The sequence below is a fragment of the Corvus kubaryi genome, unplaced genomic scaffold, assembly GCF_017639235.1.
Source record: "Corvus kubaryi isolate FWS band 111438036 unplaced genomic scaffold, C.kubaryi_AGA036_p1.0 split3-73, whole genome shotgun sequence".
Classification (NCBI taxonomy): domain Eukaryota; kingdom Metazoa; phylum Chordata; class Aves; order Passeriformes; family Corvidae; genus Corvus; species Corvus kubaryi.
The window spans coordinates 46,153,348-46,175,053 of NW_024582091.1; the positions used below are offsets into that span (position 1 = coordinate 46,153,348).

The window sequence follows — 21,706 nt, forward strand, 5'->3', positions numbered from 1 at the left end:
ATTTTCCTTGAGTTTTCAAGTTGTATTGAGAGTCCAATTAAACTGCTTGAGTGTAGCCATTTTCTCAAGTGTAGCCATTTTATTAGCTGTCAATCCCACACACCTGGGTAAGCAAGAGGGCAGAAAACCCTCTTCCAGAAGGCATCCTACCTGGACACAGCTCCTGCTGTAAATTGCTCCGTGAAGGAGCTTTTCTCTCCATTAACTGTAAGGGAAGCTGAGAAAGATAGGCTGGCTGTTCAGGTGAGTGGTTTCTAATATAGTGGGTATGGAGAAGAATGCAAATTATAAGAGAATATGGGGGAAGAATAGGCTTTTTTTCTGAAGGACAGGTAAATGGAAGAGTTTATTTTGTTTTTTTTTCCCCACTGTCCTACCAGCTGACAAGCAAAATAGGAAATCTTACTAACAGTGATCCAACAAAGTATAATCTTGACTTTAACTAAGGGACTGTCTACTTTAAAGGAGTGCTTGAATAATTAAGAACATATTTCAGGGTTTGCTGAGTCATGGCCTGTGTTAATCATGAACTATGAAGCCATCAGAGTGGTATATTTGGAGTTTAGCTCTTCCTGACCTTATTTCCTCCACAGCACTGCTTGATGCACCTATTTAATACCATGAGGTGTATTACATCTGCATAATCACCTACAGTGGGATATGTTTATCGAGCTGTCCAGATTCAACTGTTTTCCTACTCAGTGCACAAATCTCGCCTGCTTTTCATCAAACATATCCAAAGTTACAACTCTTAAGATTTCACTCTTAAGTAGCAAGGACAGGGGCTTTATTAGGGCACTCAGAAATAGTATTTGTTCTGTGGTATTAAATCTCCAACTTTGGGAGCTGGGTTTTTTTCCAACCCGGAAAAAAATTATTTACTTAAAACCTGAAGCACAGCTGGGTAGGGCTCTTCCTTCAAATTACAGTGATTTACCCTCAGAGAATTTATGTAAATCTTTGGAATTAAATTTTAAAAGTCCTACTCTGGAGAATCCATGTTGCTCTCATAGAATACACAATTATATTAAAAAAAAAAATTAATAAAACCTCACCAAACCACTTCTAAAACACATAAACCAATCCACAATAAATGGGACAAGTTTATTCCTTTCTAAAGGCTAAATCCTTGGCTTTTGCAAATGAGTACAAGATCCAAGTTTTCAGAATGTACCAGTTTATCCTAGCCAGCCAACTGTTTTCAAAATCTGAATGTCCTGAGCCATACATTTAATTTTAATGTATTTTGAGTAAGTAGTTAATTACCATGTTTCAAGCCTCAGCTTAGAGGATTGCTGGAAAACCTGCAAAAAGCACTTGCCAATTGTTGGGCTAGGGTAGTTAACATTAAATTAATGCAATGTTTCATGCCACATTAAGTAAAGCATTCATAAAACCAATGGAGCAGGTTTTGTTTTATATAGGAGCAAGGGAAATCTGTTCTGGAAATAATGCCATTCAGGAAGTACAAATATCTTCACCATTCATCTGCAGTCAATGAATCATTTTCAAAGGTCATAAGCCTTCTATATGGTTTCAGTGTTCTCCTCAGCCTCATTTCTCTCATTATTTCTATTTTTCTCTTTACCATCCCTGTCTTTTTATTTCTAAATGGATCTCCCCGGAGTTCCTTTCACCTTTCATTGATCTATAAATATATCTTCCTAGAGAACTGTACTTCCTTCTTCCTTTTCTTGGTGTTAATACATTGTGTATGTACAAGTGGAGGTGAGGTTTTAATTCGGCCAAAGAATAACTGCTATTCCTAGACACAACTAATTAATCAATTGGTTTGATCTATTGGTTATGATTATTGGTATCATATTTAATCAAATACAAGCTGGTTACTTTTAAGTCCCAATATTATTCCTTTCATTATTAGCTTGCCAGTCAAATCTAACATTTTATGGGCGAAAAATACTTTATTTCTAATCAGCCACATTTCCGCTGTGACAACCTGGAACATGTGAACAGAACAAATATGCCCCTAGAGAAAGGAAGCCTTGTAAAGTTCTCTGTAGTCAGCTTCAAGAGACTAGATCTTTATTTAATCAGCCTCTTTATCACTCTTCCCAGAGGAAAATTATCCTAACTGCCTTTTGAGAACCTTTTTTCCAAGTATCAGAGGTCATCTCTTCTAAAGTCGCAACTTCACCTGGGGTTTGCAGGATTGTAAAATCACTAGGGACCCTTCCTCAGTTTAATGCTCTTTATGTGTTCTGTGGCTTGTGAGTTCATGAAGCAATTAGTCAATGAAAAGCTGTTATGATTGATGTGTTCATTAAAATCTCTGTCATTAGGTCCTATCATTTCAATTTTTTTTTCTCTGACTTTCCTCAAAAGGGAATGTTTTATAAAATTTGGCAAAATTCCACTTGGTTTTTCTAGAGTGAGCTCAGAGTATTAAAAATCATTTTCATTCATCAAATTCTTTATGTGCTTCTTTTCCAGGCAAGCGAAAAAAACCCCTCAAAGAAACACAAAATTCGCTAATCAAAAACAAGTCAATCCTTACAGATGACTGTTTTAACTTGTTTTAAAAATTCCAAACTGTAAATGGGAGTATATCTCTTATATAAAAAAAAAAAAGAAAGAAAATAGTTGCGGGGCAGTAAACATATAATACCATGATGAAAACAATGCATACCAACAATGTGGATCCATGGCAAGAGAGCTCTGCTCAATGACACAACTATTCACCTGTGCGTGGTGTGTGTTGTATACATCCAAACATGAATCCTTGCCACGTTTGACAGGAAAGCACAATCAATTAATCATAATTTGTTAACTCATTGCAAAGCCTCTGTTCAGCAGTGTCCAATCCATTTTACAAGAATAAGAAGTGGCACAAGCCAGCCATAGTAAGGTGGTAAGAGAAACTACTTGGATTTAAGTGTTCTCTTATCAGAAAGGTTTTTATGAGAAGCTGCTGATGCCTTGGAAAAATCTTTGAGAGTGTAAGTAGTGTCATGTTACATATAGCTTCTAAATCATATTCCAGATCTTGTAGGTAGATATCACCAGATCACACAAGCAGGAGTAATCGTGTCACCAGTTAATCTGCCAATTATCTAATCCCAAATTTTGATGGGACTAGCAGGTTTACATTAAACCCCATTTTAATTATAGCTTCAACTGACTGTATGTGGAGAGGGATGAATGAGAAGGATGGAGAAATGGCTGGCTTACCATGCCTGATCTCAGTTCTAGGCATTGTATGTTCAAAAGAGGGAATTCCACTTGTGCCAGCTGGTATTCGGAATAATAATGATATTTTATGTTTGTTTTCAAGGGGAAGATCAATTTCTGTTGTTCCTACTTAAGGCCAGACAATCATAGTAAAGGCTAGAGAGGCTTGTGGAACTCCCTGATCCCCATTATTTTGGGGCTCTGCATTTGGTAACTGACAAACCCCTCCCTCCTGATCTTGCCCAGTAACTTGCAGGTCACCTTGGCATACAGGTCCCTCAGTTACCTTCAGGCTTGTAGCTACCCAGCAATAATGCACCCAGCTTTTATTCACAGTGAGGATCCTACAGATATGCAGACATAAAGCATAAAGGTTCCCATGAGAATCAGGGACATGCATAAGGACATATTTTAATGAAGGACTGAGACCTAATAATACACCTATAAGGGTTTGGAGTTTGCCTTTTTTTTTTTTTCTTTTAATGATGTGGGGAATTTTGTGGTTTCCTTTCCTTTATGTCACTGCAGTAAACATGAACTGTATCATGTTGTGATGATACAGGTTTATCTGGAGAATCTCCCATTTCCAGAATGAACCAATTAAAGATAAGCTGAATACATTGCAGTAATCTGTTCCTGTTTGTATAGTATTTTGGCTAATGTCAGAGAGTAATAAAGCCTGAAATAAAAAGGAGCAAATTAAAATTTCATAAAGCAGCTGTGTATTTCTAAAGTAGATGCGGGGAATTTGGGAATTTCAATGAATGCTTGCATCCAGTTGTGATTTGGAACCTGATTTCATTTCATAACTGTAAATCTAATTATGTTAGTGACCCTCCAGCCATAGTTCCTTGAATGATGGTCATGTTCTGTATGTGATTGGGAATATTAATCTACAAGGAGTTTATATGCAATAAGGGGTAGTTAGAAGACCAGTACTCACAATACTCTGATGATCATACAGAACTGCCACCTGAAACACCAAGCCTGAAAAATCATAGCTGTTTGTTGTATCTGCGTGCTGTGAAACTGGTTAATCTATAGCCTTTTGATTTTCTTAAGAATGCATGGTGAGGAATGGTATGTCCATCTTAAGGCTAAGTTGATTACAGTAGATGTGAAAGAGTGGTTTTCAAAGCTGGTGCAACTATGTACATTAGGAAACTGGAATAAGCAGCCCAAAATATTGAAATGAAAATGCAATACTTTACAGATTGTCCTGAGATGACCCAACACACAAGTGGAGCCATTATGTTTTATCCTCTCATATGTAACATTTAAATAAAAAATTATGACCTTGATTTTTCTTCTCTTTTGTGTTTCCTCTTGCACTTGTAGATGAGAGTTGGAAGGTGCTCTTGTGTGAGACCTACAGTGCTGAATATTAAGTAGTTTTATCTAAAAATATTGGTGAAGTAAAGGTCTTTCAGACAAATTATTAATAGTCTACTTTGGTTTAAATGAAGGAAGTAATCTCACTATCTGTCACATAAAAATTCCTTTAGTGAAGTAAGAGATACCATGATTCAGAGAGGCAAAATAGCTCCATTATTGTTAGACAGTCATTCATATTTCAAAGTAAATAAGATATACATAGCGGTGACAGTACGTAATGCTTGCCTTCTTTGCAGACGCATGCTTGTGTCTGCAAAGAAAGCAATTATGTTGCAACAAGTGAATACATTATTACAGAAAGAAATATGAAAGTAAGAAGAGTGTATCTGTAAAAAACCAGAAATTTTCCAAAGTTCAATCATTAGACTTCTTCTGCTTCAGTGTATTTCCAAAAATACATTATTAATCAATGGAAATCTTCATTAATTTAAGCCAAAACAAATGGTAAAACATACTAAAAATAAAATGGAAAACTATATAAAAGATATACTAACAACATCCTGTAATTAGACTCGTTCCAGCTGCAGGACTTTTTGTTTGGTTGGTTTTTTTCACAGAAAAATGCAGGAAATGGAGTTACTTTCCAAAATTTTGCAGAGGCCAGAAGCTAGAGGGGGGAAAGAAGTAATGTAATATGTAATAAATGTAATGAACCAAAATTTTAAAGCTTTTCAGGGTGAGGGTGGAGAGGCCTCTGAGCAGCCTGATCTAGCTGAATATGTCCCTGATCACTGCAGGGGAGTTGGACTAGAAGTCCTGTAAAGGTTCCTTCTAACCCAGACTATTCCATGATTGAACACTATGTTGCACTGAAATTCCTGGGAATCCTATTTTTGTCCTGTTAATCAGTCTCTGAGTGTTTTTCAAATAGTTGCAAGTTTTCAGGTTTACTTCAGAGAGCTATTGCTAAGTTTAATGTTCTTTTATTGTGAATAACAACACTTACCTCCTGCCAAACTCTCCATAGCAGTCTGTTGGCATTTTGCTTTATTCTTCTCCATGCAAAACCTCGTCCATTTATTTTATTTGAGAGTGCAGCCTAACTTCAATACACATCATGCTGCAGAAAGTTAACTCCTCCAAAAATTATTATTTCTCTTAGATAGGCTTTTTCTGTGTTCTTCCATCTGCTTCCCATATTTATGTCCTATATACATCTAAGCCATTTTGTATACTGCTAGCGATGTCTAAACCTTGGTTATACAAATTAGTGACTTCAAGTCACAGGAACTGAAGTCAGCACTGCTTGAAACGTCATGTTTTCACATCATTAGCACACCTTTACTTTGCAGGTGACTCATTAAAATTTCAGGTAGCAAAATAATTCTGTTACCCAGTTCATCTAGCTTGATCAAAATTTTCATACCTTTTGCTCTGTTCTCCTGATCAACTCTACCTTCTTTTGAATAAAATTTATTTACTTACGTGGAGCTACATCTTATACTAAGTTTTTCCCTGTGTGCTTTGTTGCAATGCAAACATCAAAAAATGCCATAGAAATAAGTATAATGCAATCTACATCTGATTTTAAAAGCATATCCTTGTTCATAACTTGTAGTTACCTGAGTCTGGAGTAATTTTATGGGAATGATGCACAATTGCCTACTCTGCTGGCTTTTATACCTTGGCTGTCAGACAGAAGTCTGTGTGCAGCGCACCTTGGATCTGCTCCCATATCACCATGTTCCTAAACAGTATCCAGCATTACTGAGCAATTGGACTGTGTACACCCTTGGTAAACAGAAAGAATCAATTGTAGGTAACAGTATTACTTCCTTGACTCCTGCAAAAGAACCTAAAACTAAACCACTTTCTCCTCTTTTTTTTAAGATTCAGAATTATTACACTTGGATTTGGTTTATTGCAATAAACATTTTCAGCAAAGGGCAAATAATTTTGTTGAGAGGTGTTTTTCCATCTTGCCAAGTTTTTTTGTCAGTTCTTATCTGAAAATGCACAGAAATGCTCCCCCAGCCCCTGGCTCTTTAGCATATTAACCATAAAGCATCACAGCATGCCATGCTAGTGAAGAAAAAATTACTTTTACCAAGTGCAGGGTTCTGTTTCTAAAAGTCTATAACTCAAGAAAATTGAAACTGCTTTTCACTCAATTTCAGCTTCTAACATCTTTCCATTACAGTTGTACAGATGTTCAAAATAACACCAGTGTTTTTGTTGTTGTTTTTTTTTAATGAGAAATGTGTCTGTTTTCCCATGCTCACACTCTGAAGTAAATTTCTGACCAAACCTATTAAAAATTCCTTTTGAGTAGAAACCAAACGAGTAATACTCCAACCAAAAGTAGATTTTTTTTTTCTGAGTTAGAGAATATTGAACAAAAGGAAAATAATTCTGTTCTCTCAATCAAAGGTTTAGTTTGCAGTATGATCAAATAACAGGCTAGTGTGATAAAATGAGATTACCTGAGGTATGTGCTCACTGGAAAAAGAGGTAGAATTAAATGTAAGTTTTTATCAAAGTATGATTGTAACCCAGTGTTAAAAGTTGCTAAAACTCTTGTCAGGGAGTGTTACGCATCCTGCAGATATCTGCACAAAACATTCCAAAAGTTGCAGTACCTGCCTACTCAAAACCTATCTGCAAACACTGTGAAATTCACTAAAGCACAAAAATTTTCCTTTAGTTTTTGTGAAATGTTTAACAAGGCAAAATTAATTTGATAAGTACCGAGAAGCATTTTATTTTCAAACACATATTTGTGTTTGAAACTCCCTTTTGCGGGCTATAGAGGAGGTGAAAGTTGAGAAATGATAGCTGAAGAGTGTACTGACTCTAGTGGTGCTAAATAGGAACTTTCGTGCTGGTCTTTCCTTTGGCAAATCCATAAATCACCTGAAACAAGGTCTACATCAAAGTCTAACAATTTTAAAAAGAATTCAAATTAAAATAATTCTACATGAACTTCCATCCAGAGAGCACAAATATATTTCTCAACATGCAGGTTGTACATACGTACACACATGCCTTTAGCAGACCCACACTTACTCCGAAGTGTTAGGAACTTTATGGCAAAGTAAAGTTGGTGTTCAAGATTTTAAGGAAACAGACACCAATGTTAAAAACAAAAAAACCCCCAAACTAAATATCCCAGACCCAAACCCCTCTAATCTTCGTAGATACGGCTTTTGTGCTTTCAGATGATGATGAAGGATTTTGAAAATTTCTAGTCCCACTCATACTACACTACCAGGTAGCAGAGACTGGATCGTGTCCAAATGGTGACTAATGGAATATTTCTGCTCCAAATTCAGACTGGGTTAGGGTTGGTACACTGTGAGCTTGCCAAATTTAGCTTTTTGTGGCATCAGAACCTGTGACTAGCTTCACCAGCCTTTGAGTACTTCCACACTGACTGTGCAGATTCATGTATAGAAGAATCAGCTAAGGCTGAGTAAGTATGATATCCATACAGAGAAAACTCTTGAAAGCAAGAAAATGTCAGGTTATGGAACTCCTCTTTAAGGCACCTCAGTGCCCACACAACACATTTCCACTGGCATGAGTAGACTTCACACCTCCCCACAGAACTTCCTTCTGCCTCCCAAATATAAGGGATCCCATCCAGCTCATTAATTTCACACTATAGAGCCCCCACACTAAGCCTGGCTCAACACTGAGTATTTCATAAAGTTAGTAAGGTCAAAATGATGTGAATGTGTGAGATTTTGAAATAAAGAGGAGATGGGGGTGTTCAAATTTTATTTGTGCTTCAAATTTGTAGTTCAGAGCTGTCCAACTGACAACAACTTTTTCAATTTTTCTTTTTTAAATAGAATAACATGCAGGATCTATTTCTAATTCTATATTTCAGACTACCAGCTTGGAGTAAATGTTCTGCATTCATGTAACAGGTGACATAGCAGAACAGTTGGTCTAAAGTTTAAATGAGGATAGTAGTAACTGGGGAATTATTAGGCTAAGAATATGAATCGAAACATGATGGATAAACACAATGGACGATTTTTAAATGGGATAAAGATGCTACTTGGTTTCTGCTGAGTTACTTTTGAAATTATCTGCTGCCTAATGAGAAAAAACTTTTAGCATCATTTGATAAGGCAGCCAATTCCTGTGTCTTTCATACACTATTCTGTAGTATTACTACCTTTTCTTATTGGTGCTACCTGATATCTACATATAAAGCAATACTTTATAAAAGCACATGCTCACATATATTCTGCCTAGAGTAGGTAGCTCACATTAATTTTGAATGAAAATGAGAAATAAAGCAAGCAGTAATGAAATTTTAATCACAGTCCCCTGAATATCTCTGTTGTTTTGGAGGCAAGCTGCTTCCTTAGACTCATATTAGCAAAGCTATTTAGGATCTTCTGCATATAGAGACGCACCAGGAATGACTACAGGTTTACAGAATCACTCAGAGACACTTTTGCAAACCCCTCTCGCTTCAATAGCTTTGAAATTCTGGTTGCTTCTTTTTTTCTGAATTGTGGCAACATCTTTAGTTGATAAAGGTGGAAGAGTCAAAGCCAAAGTCCTAGTTAGGACTGTCTTTTAAAAGAATTTTTTTTAAGTATCTTTAATTTTTAATTGTTTGCTTGCCTGACCACTAACTGCTTGGGAAGTAGTTTCCATATTATATATCTAATTTCAACATCAGCTGCCATTTGTTAGAGCTCAGGTATTCTGGGCCAATCCCTACCAAGCCAGATGTATCTGGTAAGACAGAAGAGTTGTGAAGGCATGATTCCAAAGGCATCTATAGCAGTTCCATGCCACTTCAGTAATCCTTAGTAGTAGGAAAGTCTTGAACTCCTGATAAAATGAGAGTGTTTATTTTTCCTTCAGTGATTGGAGCCATGCAAATGCTACTCAAAATTGAGTTTTCTTACCATATTTAATGTGATGTTTGTAAGTCTAAGGAAGCAATAGCTAAGAAAATTAATGTTGACGTCTGGTATTAATTCCTCTTCCGAGGAAGTCCTATGCAACATCCATGCTGCTATTGACATAGTTTTTTAAGATTTGATAAATATGGTGAGTCAAGCCTGTTTGTTCACCACCGGTATGACTGGGACAATTTTAAGGAGTGCCTGTTTAAACAAGTATACCACACCCTCCATATCAAGGGGAAAGCCCAGCTCCATTGGGGTTAAGCCCTTGAATGTTTTAATGATAATGCTCTTTGTTCCAAAGTACTAAGACTTTCTGTTTTGCTCAAAACAATGTCTTGGTGTCATAGTAGCTGAAATATACGCTGGACTATTCCATCATCATAGAGGCACCCATTAACATCAATTCAAACATCTCTGTGTCATGTTTCATTGTCAGTTGTCTCATCTCTGAAATTCTCACCTAGCTAAAAACTACTTTTGTAGCTGCTGAGACTTCTACTAAAATAAGTGTACCAAAAATGGATAAACAATCATTATTACCACAAAATTAGTTTGGAGAAAGCCACAGTTGATTTTTGATATTACAGTGTTAGAGTGCTTAAATCTTCATATTCTACTGTTGGTGTTTACTGATGGTTCTTGCTTACAGTCTGTGATCTTTATAGCCTCAAATGCTAAAGGAGATGAAAATAGTTATTATTTGGAGAGTGCCAGAGACATACAAAGATATCAGGGAAGTTGTACCTTTTAGCATTTGTGTATCTGGTGTATTGTGCTTACCCTGTTTGCCCACAGATATGAGCATCAACAACAAATGACTTGTTCCCTTATCTGCAATACAGCAGTGACTTTCTGGAACTCTATAGCTTTATCATGATTCTCGTAGTGTCTGGTGTTTCTCTAAAATTTAATCCCCTGGTATTACTAAATAATATGTGCAACTCTTCTTATTTTATAAACAAAGGTATACCTGACCCTTGCATTTGAAAAAAAACCCCAAACCCAAACCAACCACTTCTCTAACAATGTCAAAAGCATACTTCAAGGTTCAGAACATGGCCTATGAGTACAAGCAGTCAAGTTTATCCTCATCCATTTACAAGGATGTAGGGAAAGCTCATGTGTTAGAACCCTGTTTATCAAAATACTAAAGCACAGGATTAGCATTAAGCACAGTGACACATACTCTTGAGCGCTTCAGTTTAGGCCCGTGTTTTTTTGATTTGATCAACATTAGTGCATTCATTTTGTGAATGGACACTTACTTTAAAATACAAAAAAAATTAATGAAGCAAATATTACTACAGAATCCCACTTTGCCACTCACTTGAAAGAGAACAAGTTCATGGGGTTAGTATCTGTTTTGGAAAAAAGATGGAGTAACTAGCACACTGAACAGCTGCTTCTGACAACAGGGAAGCCACTTAGGCAATTTATATTTGCAATGCTGTTTACATGTGGGAATAATACTCCAGAGCACAGTATGTGAGCTAAGGAAAGCAAACATACACCCAATTTGTAAACTTTTAATATGCTTGTTTTACCATAAAAATAGACTTGTAATTAGTTCCCAGGAGTTTTGGTACAATGAGATCAAGTCTAATTTCATACAAGATGAACGGAAGTTTGTTGCTTCAGCTGAGACTTAGGCAAGCATGCCAAGACCAATAAAAGTCTTCCTACATGTTTAAATGTCTTTACATCAGAATAAATAGCATGAAATTGAGAGTGACTGACAACCCTGACACAGATATAGAGCTGACCAGAGGATTTTTTTGTCCTGTCCTCAGTATCTGAGGTTGCTGTATTCACATAAGCATACATTTTTTACCAGCTAAACAAGACAGGATGTTTAACTGTTCTGAGAGAGAGAAGCAAAGAAACAAGCCCTAAAATGTAACAAAGCTCTTGATCAAGAAAAGCGTTATGGTATAAAATGTCCTTTGATTTCAGTCTTACTGGATCTAGACTAAAGATCCAGTTTTGTAAAAATTTATTCATGACATAATGAATTACAGTCATCCCCACATGACTGCTAATATAAACAAAATACCAAAAAAAAGTGGGCTTGCAAAATAAGTTCCAAATCACAACACAGTGTGGTGAGGCTCTGCACACATAAATTACATTTAAATATTTTAAGCAATTTTAACAACTGAAAAATGACTGAAAAACAGAAACTTCAGTCTCCATAAGCGTATTTGGTATAAGAAAATAAAATGTCTGTGTGCAAGAACTTGAAGCTTTTTCTGCCTTAGGCATTAAAGAGAGTTTTGGGTTTTTTTCCTTTAATGTTTAATTTAGATGATCAGCACAGATGTTTCAGAGCTAAATTGTCTTTTTTTGTTGGCAGTATAGGCATGGTCCCATTACATCCTTTTCCCTCTCATCAACAGCTTTAGAGATTCAGATGCAGTTTTGAGTAACATGAAGAAAAGCATGAAGGTTTTTTTAATTTTGTGATATTCTTAATGAACTCCTAGAAGATGCTGCATGCCCAAGACTGCTTCAGCAAATTCCCTTGGGAAAATATTCCAATGTGACCTTTGTATGTATCGATAACATATTCAAAATATGAGAGAAGTATATTTCAAAATACCTGATTCCTATTTCTGCAACGTCTGATACAAAATCTTTGATGACCTTTTCTACTCCCAAAAAATATCATACAAATTTTCTCTGTGAGTTGCTTTCAGTTTCTCTGTGCAAAGTAATTAAATTATTATCAGTTCTATAATGTGTCCCTCTCTTCCTATTGCTTTCCTTTTAATGAATTATTTTGGTGTATATTGCTATTCCTTAATCTGGCTTTCAAATTAATGGCATGGATGTAAGCTCTTGAACTAAGGAGTTCTGTTTGTTACTTTACCTCCTCTGGTAATGGACCCCTCCTATAGAGGGGACATAGAGGGACAAGGATTTCCTAAACGTGACTAGAACATTTTTATAGCAAGGTCTCTAGCCCTATCATCTCTGTCTAGTTGGTGGTGTTTAATTTCAGAATGGATGGGTTCTTTCTTTCTTGTTATTTGGTTGGTGAGAAGAGAATGTCTTGTACTAGTTTAATCAAGAAAGATTATTATGTAACATCTGTCAGATTGTACCATATGGGCCCTGGGCCATCTTCTGTAAGAGAACTTACAGAGACATCTCAAAATGTCTGTGAAAATAGAACATATTTTTAGAATATCCTACTCTCCTATCCACTCTCCTACACTGCCAAATGAACCTGTCAAAAGCGCATCTTGATTTCTTCAGCTCCTACAACTCATGCTTGTTTGCAGTAATGATATTTATTGACGAAAAGTGGGTGGTAGAGGTTTTTTGTACCTGCTTTTGCAGATGTGAAATTAACAGTATGGAAGGATTTTCAGGTTTTTTTGTTGGTTTGTTGTTTTTGGGGTTTTTTTTGGTGGGGGGAGGTTTTCTAGAAGTTCTGAAGCAAACTCTATTTCAATTTCACACATGAGGAGGAAAGATAAAAGGGACCAAGTACTGAGAACAAAAGAGGAAAACAAAAAGCAACAAAATAAATGAAAACATTTACACAATCCAGTATTATTGTTAGGATCCAAACACAAAGATTACACATACTTGACCCTATTCCTGGTCCAAAATTAGATTTTCAGTAGCAATAAGAAATAAAATTTTGAAATAATAATGCTCCGTTCGGGGGTGGCAAAATGCTATCTTGGCATGGAGCTACTAGAGCTGGTTTGAGAAGAGTGAGGGAAGGAAATAGGCAGTAGGAGTGCAATTTCTCTGTCAGGGTTAAAGGGTCTTCAAGGGGGCAGAGGGGACTGGAAGAAGAGGATTTGAGAAATATGGGAGAACATCTAATGGCTCAGTATGTGGATTTCGGACTCTATATGTTTTATTTACCTGGCTAGTGGTCTTTGAAGGATAGTGCACTCGAATCTCCTGTTGCTGAACAGACAGGTGTTCTATCTAGTTCCTAAGAAGAAAGTAATCAAGCAGTCAGCTGCTAAAGTCATGGCTGCTAGGATATGGAAGATAATGAAGAAGCCCAGGCACAATTAAGAACAAGCATAAATGAGGTTATAAAGAAAAGGAAAGTAAAGGTCCAGAAATCATTCTAAAAGTGAACATTTTCATTAGACTAACAGTAACGTGGGTCTTTCATTAAGTGAGGTGTTGATGGAAGATCGCTTTGTCTGGATGTATGCACTCACACCTTTCTATTGTGAGGGCATCAGTGTGAGCTGGGAAAGCATCATTCACATCTTGTAAAGGAAGCTGTATCAGTGGTCCACAAAAATGTGTCTTGTGCTATTCCTGCTGTCATCTGGTCATCCTGCAGATACCTATCAACTCTGGAAACCTACATTCATCTAGGACTAGACTTTTAAAAACAGTAAGGGCAGGATTGTAGATACTTACCCAGCACCGTGCATGTCCTGGCGTAAAGAGCCACTGCTCAGTCATTAGTTACCCTCCCAGCTACCTGGAGTGGAGCTGCAGTGCACAAAGAGAGGAGTGCATGCGTGTCTGAGCTCTGCCAAATGAGCTGGCATGACAGTGTGGTGCAGCACATGTGCCAGCACACTGCAGGCCTCAGGAAGCAGCCTGCCAGTGAAAGGAAGCCAATGTGCATGAACTAATAAGCTTTACATGTCAGCAAGTCCAATGAGTTTGGGATGACACTGCGCTGATATGACTACAGTGTGGACCATGCTCCTTTTTGCACTATGGATGTATCATTTTTCTCCATCCACTGGCATCTGCTTCCACCTAACATCCCAGCTGTTTAGAGCCTGAGTTCATGTCACAGCCCTGAAGGTGCTAAAGGATTTTAAACTGGTAGAGAGAGAATCTCATAGCATTTTTCAGGGCATACCTGATACCTGTGGTAATTCACATACCCTTTTATTTAAGCACAAAATCTCCTTCTGAGGCCTTACACTAGGCACAAACAAGACCGCTGTCCAGTGCCATGTAGCTCTGAGTAGGAATATGGAAAGTGCCATTAATAACAGATGTACCAACACTCACTCCAAGAATGCATGTCTTGATAGATGGACGCTGAAAGGGCGGGGGGAGGGAGGGAGGGAGGGAGGGAGGGAAGACTGTAGTCTTGGGAAGTGCAACTGGGAGTTGTTTAGGATTATGATGTTTACTGCCTCTTTGCTTACTGTTCCTCTCCATGTAGCTGCCCAGGTAATCCAGCCTGTTTAAGGCAAAGTCAGCTTTAGGGACTAGAAATACTTGCATTGTGTTTCATCAGTTCTTACCCAAGAACCAGTAACTAACAGTTGAGCAACTTTTTGAATTGTGTCCTAATGCGACAGACCATGTTTGTTTGAGAGCTATGCCCTCAAAGACTGGCCTTAAATCACTGGAACTTAGCACTGAAATGCAGTGAGGGAGAAACATTCACAATTCTGGCAGCACTCTCACCTGAGAGGCTGCAATAAAAAGTTGAAGGGTGCCCCCTGCAACTTCCAGGAAAGGTCTTTCCTTACTTGTAGGAGTGCTTACTGCCATCTTCTAGAGCAAACATTGAGGAGCCATGTGATTAAGTGCTTGCCATCAGGAAGCAAATTCAAGTAGGAGTTTATGCAGCTGAGGCTACCAGAACACTCTGGGCAGAAGCAGCAGCAAAAGACCATTGACTCAGTGAAAGAATGGAGAGTTAGTTTAACATGCTACTGCATCAAAGCTGTAATTGCCTGAAAGCAAACCTTCACTTAGCCTATGCTAAATACATGTTTGGCTGCAAACAACACTGGCATGACCCCCAAATTACTGAGTAAGCTGATAATATTTTAAGATGCTTTTGGAAGTGGTCCTGGTGCAGCTGCCAGAGGGTAGAAGGGCAGCATGGCTCCCATCAAAACACAGCTGAGAGGCACAGTTAGGACAGTGAGACTGTGAGATGCTGCATGCAAGGCAAGAGGGATCCAACTGCTGGTCACAGGCTACTAAGGGCTCAGAGACACCACCCAAACTTACCCCAGCACAACAGTTTACCCTGCTATAACTCTTCCCACATTTGATCTTCACGCACGTACTTTTTGGTAAAAATTCTCTTCAACTTTTTTATTTGGGGCTAAGGGACTTCACTTTTGTTTGTCATTGGTCTGTCTTTGATGTATAACCTACCCTCTCTGAGGAAATGAGATTTATGCATTCTGCATGTGTCTTAGCTTTCAGGAAATGTACATAATGTAGATTTTTAGATTTGAGATCGATAGGGAAGTGCAGATGGATTAATGTGTAATACGTGTAATTCAACCATGGCTCCTGACTTGGCAAATTAGGCAAGTAATCCATCCTGTGCACAGCATGGAGCATGCTACTTGCTAAAATCTATCAAAAATCAGGCACCTTAGTGGACAGGTGTTATTTTATAGAAGACAAGCAGTCTTCTGTAAAATCACCAAAAAATCTGATCCCTGCTTCCTGTCATTCAAAAAACATGTGTGGTAGTGCAGGCAGTGATTTCTAAGGTGTGTTTTTTAAAAGCACTTAAGATATGCAGAGCTGGTGTAACAGGTTGCACACAGGCAAGAGCATAACATGCCCAAGCTTCCACTGTAGATGGTCTTGGCCATTACCCAGTGCAACACTAGATAACAGGTACTGCTGATGGGAAATGTGCTGTCAGTAGGGAGCATTTCAGAGGGTCTAATGTCAATTTTGCATTGATCTTCAGAGAAAGAAAAGAGATTGGTAGGAGATCTACGCTGCTGAGATGCAGATAAGAAATGGTATCACAATGCTAACATGCAACATGTGCTCAGGGTAACATATGCTGCTTCTTAGCAGAGATTTGTAGCTTGGATACAATGCCATCCTAATATGGCCATGTGATTGCCAGAGAACTTGGAGTACAGGCAAAAGTCATTCGAGTATGTCTATACCTGCTGTGTAGCCACACAGGCAAGAATGCATCTCAAGTTACTTTATAAATTTTTGTTGCAGTTAAATGGCATTTTGGTGCATCTGCATTGTTTCATTAAAGACAAAGACAGCATCTGCTTTGAACATAGCAGGAAGAATGTATTGTTGGCTACTCTGAAAACCTGATAGCAGCTTTTGAAGCCTGTTGTTGCCTTTGAGGTAGAATTCCAAAAGGCAGGTTATTGACTGTTAGGCAATTACAAGGCTTTGATTTACTTTCACAAGGAAGAAGATTTGAATACAAATATAAATATTGCCAAAGCAGATTGCATAAATGGCAGACTGCTTATATAACTCTGTATATGTGTCATAGGCAAGCGTTTACAGAAATTCAGCAAGTTTCCTTCATTAAGTACAGATTAATTCTCGCTGATCTCTGGCTTCAGCTGCTTCACATCCAACTGAAAATGAGTCTGCGAAAATGCATATTTTCTCATGTCAGTTTGAAAGCTTCTGAACCATTGATCAAACAAATTTGGAAGATCTTGAAACACCCAGCAAAGGGAAAACAATCACGTGTATTTCTTGAGCATAAATTGGCAGGAGGGAAAGGTCATTCTATTGACAGGCTGCAAACAAAGGGCACTTCTTTTCCTGGCAGCTGCAAACTAAAGTCATCGTTCCCTGAGAAGTATAATATTTGTGAGCTCAAAATGCATTACAACAGTGGGAAAAAGTCAAGAAATGGCTCAGCCTGTCCAGGACAAAGAAGATGTACCCTGTGTCTATTGTCCCTACTTTTCCTGCTTCAACATCTCCCAAGAGAATGGTGCAGTGCCTGCTAAGTAAAATTAAGAGAAGAAAAACACCATTGAGCAGCCAAATACCTTTAATCTGTTGGCTACCAGTGTGTAACCTTCTTGGTAACCAACCACTTAGGATAAGAATAGGAGGCTACTAACAAAATGTTGGTATTCTGAAATAATGGTATTTGCAAATAAGACATAACTTTGAGAAATGGAGCTCATGACACATATTACAGCTATTGTTGTAGGCTAAAGCCCTGATGGATGCCAACACTCTATCCACTGGTATTTTGGCTATTTTCCATACAGACATGTGCGCAAAAAAAATTATGACCTCTTAAAATTTGTTTAAGGCAAACAACTTATTAGTTTTATACTGATAATGGGTTTGGTGCCTAAAATGTGTCTATCAAAGGCATAAAATGCTGAATGATGTCTTTGGGATTTTTATTAGGCTTGGCAGTGGCCTGTGGTAAGATTGTGTCTATATTTACTGAGATCATCCTGGCTTTTATGTTACATAAGTTTAAAAAATATTTGCTATGCAGTAGCATTAAAAGATAATTATTGTGAAAGATTGGCTTTTGCTATTTTAGAGGTAAATATAAGCATGTTTGCATTCTTTCTCCTAAGTGGAACAGACATTGAAATTTCTTGTTTTTCAACAGCCTAGTATTAACACTTACTTGCTAGGTTCAGATTTTGGTATCTCTTTTCTACTGTATTATTTATTGTGGGCCACCACTTCAGCTGTGTTCTCTGCTTTTAGTCAGCTACATCACATCAATTTTTGTACAATATACATTTTATTTCTTAACTTTGTCACAGCTCCAATAAGACAATGGGGAAATGAACCAGATTTTACACTGCCAATAATCAAAACACTTATTCCATTTTCCTTATGTACTGTGTGATTCAAACAGTGTAATTAGAGGCAAACCAACTATTTCTGTTATACTTAGGGTACCAAGGGGGTGGTCCATTATCATGGTATGTGAGTCAATAAAACACGAGTCTTGGTTTTCACATTTCCAAAGTAGTATTGGTTTTGCAGCCAATTAGGAAAGTATTTTTTATCTAGAAATCTGGCAAATTTTTGTAAAAAAAAAAAAAAGCACAGATGGTCAATAGACATGGAATTCTAATTTTCAGAACAGAATCAACAAAGATGAACACAAGCCTTGAAAATGCAATATTAAATAAAAACAAGTCATTTATTATATGAATATCAAGAGGCATTAGTTTTGTAAAGTTCACATTATCTTTTTTAAAAGTGCATTTTCCTAATATCTTATGTAAGGAAAGGAAGTTTTATTAGGCAAAAAAGTTTCTTTTTATATTATTCTCAACTGCAGATAAGTGAAGTACGATTTCTAGCGCAGAGACTGCAACAATTACCACACCAGTCTCTTGGTATATTTAGGAAAGTAAAACACAGATTTGGGAGGCTGTTCACCCCTCAGAATTTACTCATTTCCTTACCACTTGCAAGATCAAACCGGGGAAACTCTAAAGACTAATGAGAAAGGCGGCTGTAAATTTGGTACTACCCATAAGACTTCTGAGATTCTTTCACTGGGCCGGATATTAAAGACTCAGTCCAAGTTAAAGTTAATACATCATTTGTCACACAGAGAATTTCTATTAAAAATTTCAGACCTACATCCTTATGCACCATCTCACCATCATTAAGTATGTTCTTCATGGCTGACTAAAGTTAGCAAAGACACACTAATAATCAGAGAGATATTACTGCTGAGAATTGTTAATGCCTCCTTTCATACTGACCATGCTCAAGCATGCAATAGTTCTATCTTCCTCCCAGCTCCCTTTGGATACCAACAGGTTCACAAGTCATTGTCCTGACTGGTACCTGTTGCCTTCAGAGCAATATCTCAAGTGGTGTTAGGAGGCTACGTACAGACACATATGGAGACTTCTTTTCATTTTATCTTAATCAGACTGTACAGTCTAACAGAATATTAGGCTGGGTGAACATCTTCTCACAGCAAGCATCAGAACTAATTGTCCTGACTTTTTGGGTCTTCGCACCATTGACTGTAATGCATGTCTGGCCTATACAGGTGTATTTCAGGGATTTCACTTTGATAGGGGATTCCAGGTGGCTAGACAATTGTTTTGTTCTTTGAACTCTCCCCAGGAGAACTGGCTGTACTCTCTTTTGACCCTTCTCATTTGATGTGTTACACAAAAAACTGAAGGGGATTCCTACTTTCATAGTGAGTTTAAGCTCTTCAATGCTTTTTCTTTAAACACAAATTCTCACTTTTTCATTCCTTTGCCAGATCTGAGAGCAAGGGACTGTTCAGTCCACAGGAGAAGTTTGGTGGTAGAAAGACATTTGGGGGAGTAAATATATTTTTCAGTCCTGTCCTTTGGCAGCACATTAGCTTTTACCTAAGCACTGAGTTTTACTTAGGGTAAGGAAGGAGTTGCTTTTAAGATGTTCATGTTGAGTGTGACTGAAGCCCTGGGCAACCCTAAACTGCTCCAGGGCAATTGTTCAGTGACAGCTGCAGACTTCAGTCAACACATCTACCAGAAAACAAGTTTTCTATCTCTCTGATTAGGGATTTTATAGTTTGTGCCACTCTAGTATCTGAAACATGATGGAGTAACTCCTGATTCTTATCTGTGTTGAATTCAGTCATATCCAGTGGCAGGAATTTCTTATGTGAGTTATCCTACCGTTGGAAGTGCTCACTCTCAAATCTCAACACAGTGGAAAAACTCACACGTGCTGTTAAAATTATGGATCTGAATGGTCATGTTAAGCCTATAATACAGTAAAGGATATTTAAAGAACTATATGTGCATTTAGTGGTCTGTAAACAGCTTTTTGAGTTAAAAGTGCACATCCCTCATAATTCCCTTCAATCCTGAAACACTGCAAATATTTCACAGAAGCAGCCATTTCTTTGTACACACTCAAAATTTCCTAAAGATGTCTAGGCATTAGTGCTGCTTGAATTTCAAGTGTCTTCCAGGATTCTTGTCCAAATATTCGTAAGTTTTTAAAGGTCAGATACTGTACTCAATAGATGTAAGTTCAACATGGTTTCTCAAACACATATAAACAATTCGGGAATTTTTCTAATTTATATGGCTTTGAAAGTGATTAATTGTCCCATTAATATTGTTTAGAGGATGGGAAATGCTTGTTGCAAAATACGAAGGGAAATTTCGTAAGTCAGGAAATTGCTAACAATAAAGAAATCTTGATAGTTACAAATATTGTAAACAGAAAGAAACTCAGACAAAAGTAAAAAAGCTATGACAAAAATAAATAAATGTGGTCCATATAATTGGTCGAAAATAATTAAATCAGTGGTCCATATAATCTTGTGTCTGGCAGCAGACAATACTGGGGACAGGAAGGTAGAAAAAACCTCCAAAATGAAGAAATGCAACTGATCCTTCTGTAGAAACAATTCCTTCCTTACTCCAGCAAAATTATGATTAATTTGGTCATGAGTGACTATATGCAATGTTTTTCAAAGCTGTCAGATAACTATCAGTGGATGTTCTTATAAATCATCCAAACATCTTCAAAAATCTTTCACAGCTCTTGACTGATCAATATTTTTTCCATTAAATTACACCGCTTCATTTGGTGTAGTACAAGAGATATAACCTGTTGGCAATTTTTAATTTATTAGCTCTTAATTCAATATTTTCCATTTTTTTATTTTTCCATTTTTATACCAAGTATATTGTAGGCACATCCCCTTCTCATAAGACCTCTTAACCTTCTCTTTTTCATTATTATTTGTGTGTAACTCATACCTCCTTTTTGTATTTGTCTCTTTCCTTAGTGATGTAGACTTACTGTAGGATTCTCCTGAACAAGTCAGACTCTCCTTAGCTATTTTCATTTCACAGTAATGTTTAGAATGATAAAGTTCACTCTCAATCCAGTCTGTATCAGTATTTTTTAGAAATTTAGAAATATATTCCATTGGTTTGCTATTACCAAGCATAGCTTCTCCCTGAGCTTTCTGCAGGCATGATGCTGGTAATTTAAAACATGAAAATAAATCTACCTATTTTCATTTAAAATTTTCCCACTGTATATATTAATTTACAAGCATTTTATTTTGCTGGTCATATGGCTCTTTTTAGTTTTGTGAAGCCTTCTGAGTAGTCCTCTCACCTAGATGCCATAAACTCTCTTTTCAAGATCATGAATAAATATATGTAAATACATCTATTAATCATATGTTGGAATATTTTGTTAGGATTATTACTGGTTTGAAGTTACTACTTATATCTGAGTGGTTTTTTTAGCTTTCATTTTTTTGTCTTTTACACAGGTCCACTCAATTACTATTTTTTACAAAATAGCTGATCAGATGGACATTATGAAAGCCTAAAAAAAACAAACCAAGTTTTCTTTTATTTTGACAATCTACATTGCACTAAATTATTCCAGACAGTAAAGCTGGGGAGGGTTATTCATTTTATTTTTAGAGGGGTTTTTCTCTGTTAAAGATAAATTCTTCACCTTGAGGCTGTTCTCAGCATAAGGTCAAGAAAGCAAATGTTTAACCTCAG

General features: G+C 37.1%; 2 long non-coding RNA genes across 2 annotated transcripts in view; one reads left to right on the forward strand and one right to left on the reverse strand.

The window, feature by feature from the left end:
• Positions 1–21,706, forward strand: part of LOC121659268 — a 48,298-nt gene that overhangs the window by 15,902 nt on the left and 10,690 nt on the right. The gene's annotated exons all lie outside the window — the stretch shown is intronic.
• LOC121659267 overlaps positions 4,680–21,706 on the reverse strand; it is a 28,742-nt gene continuing 11,715 nt past the window's right edge. The window contains exon 3 of the long non-coding RNA XR_006014240.1: positions 4,680–5,191. This is a non-coding gene — a long non-coding RNA (uncharacterized LOC121659267). The remainder of the gene's footprint in view (positions 5,192–21,706) is intronic.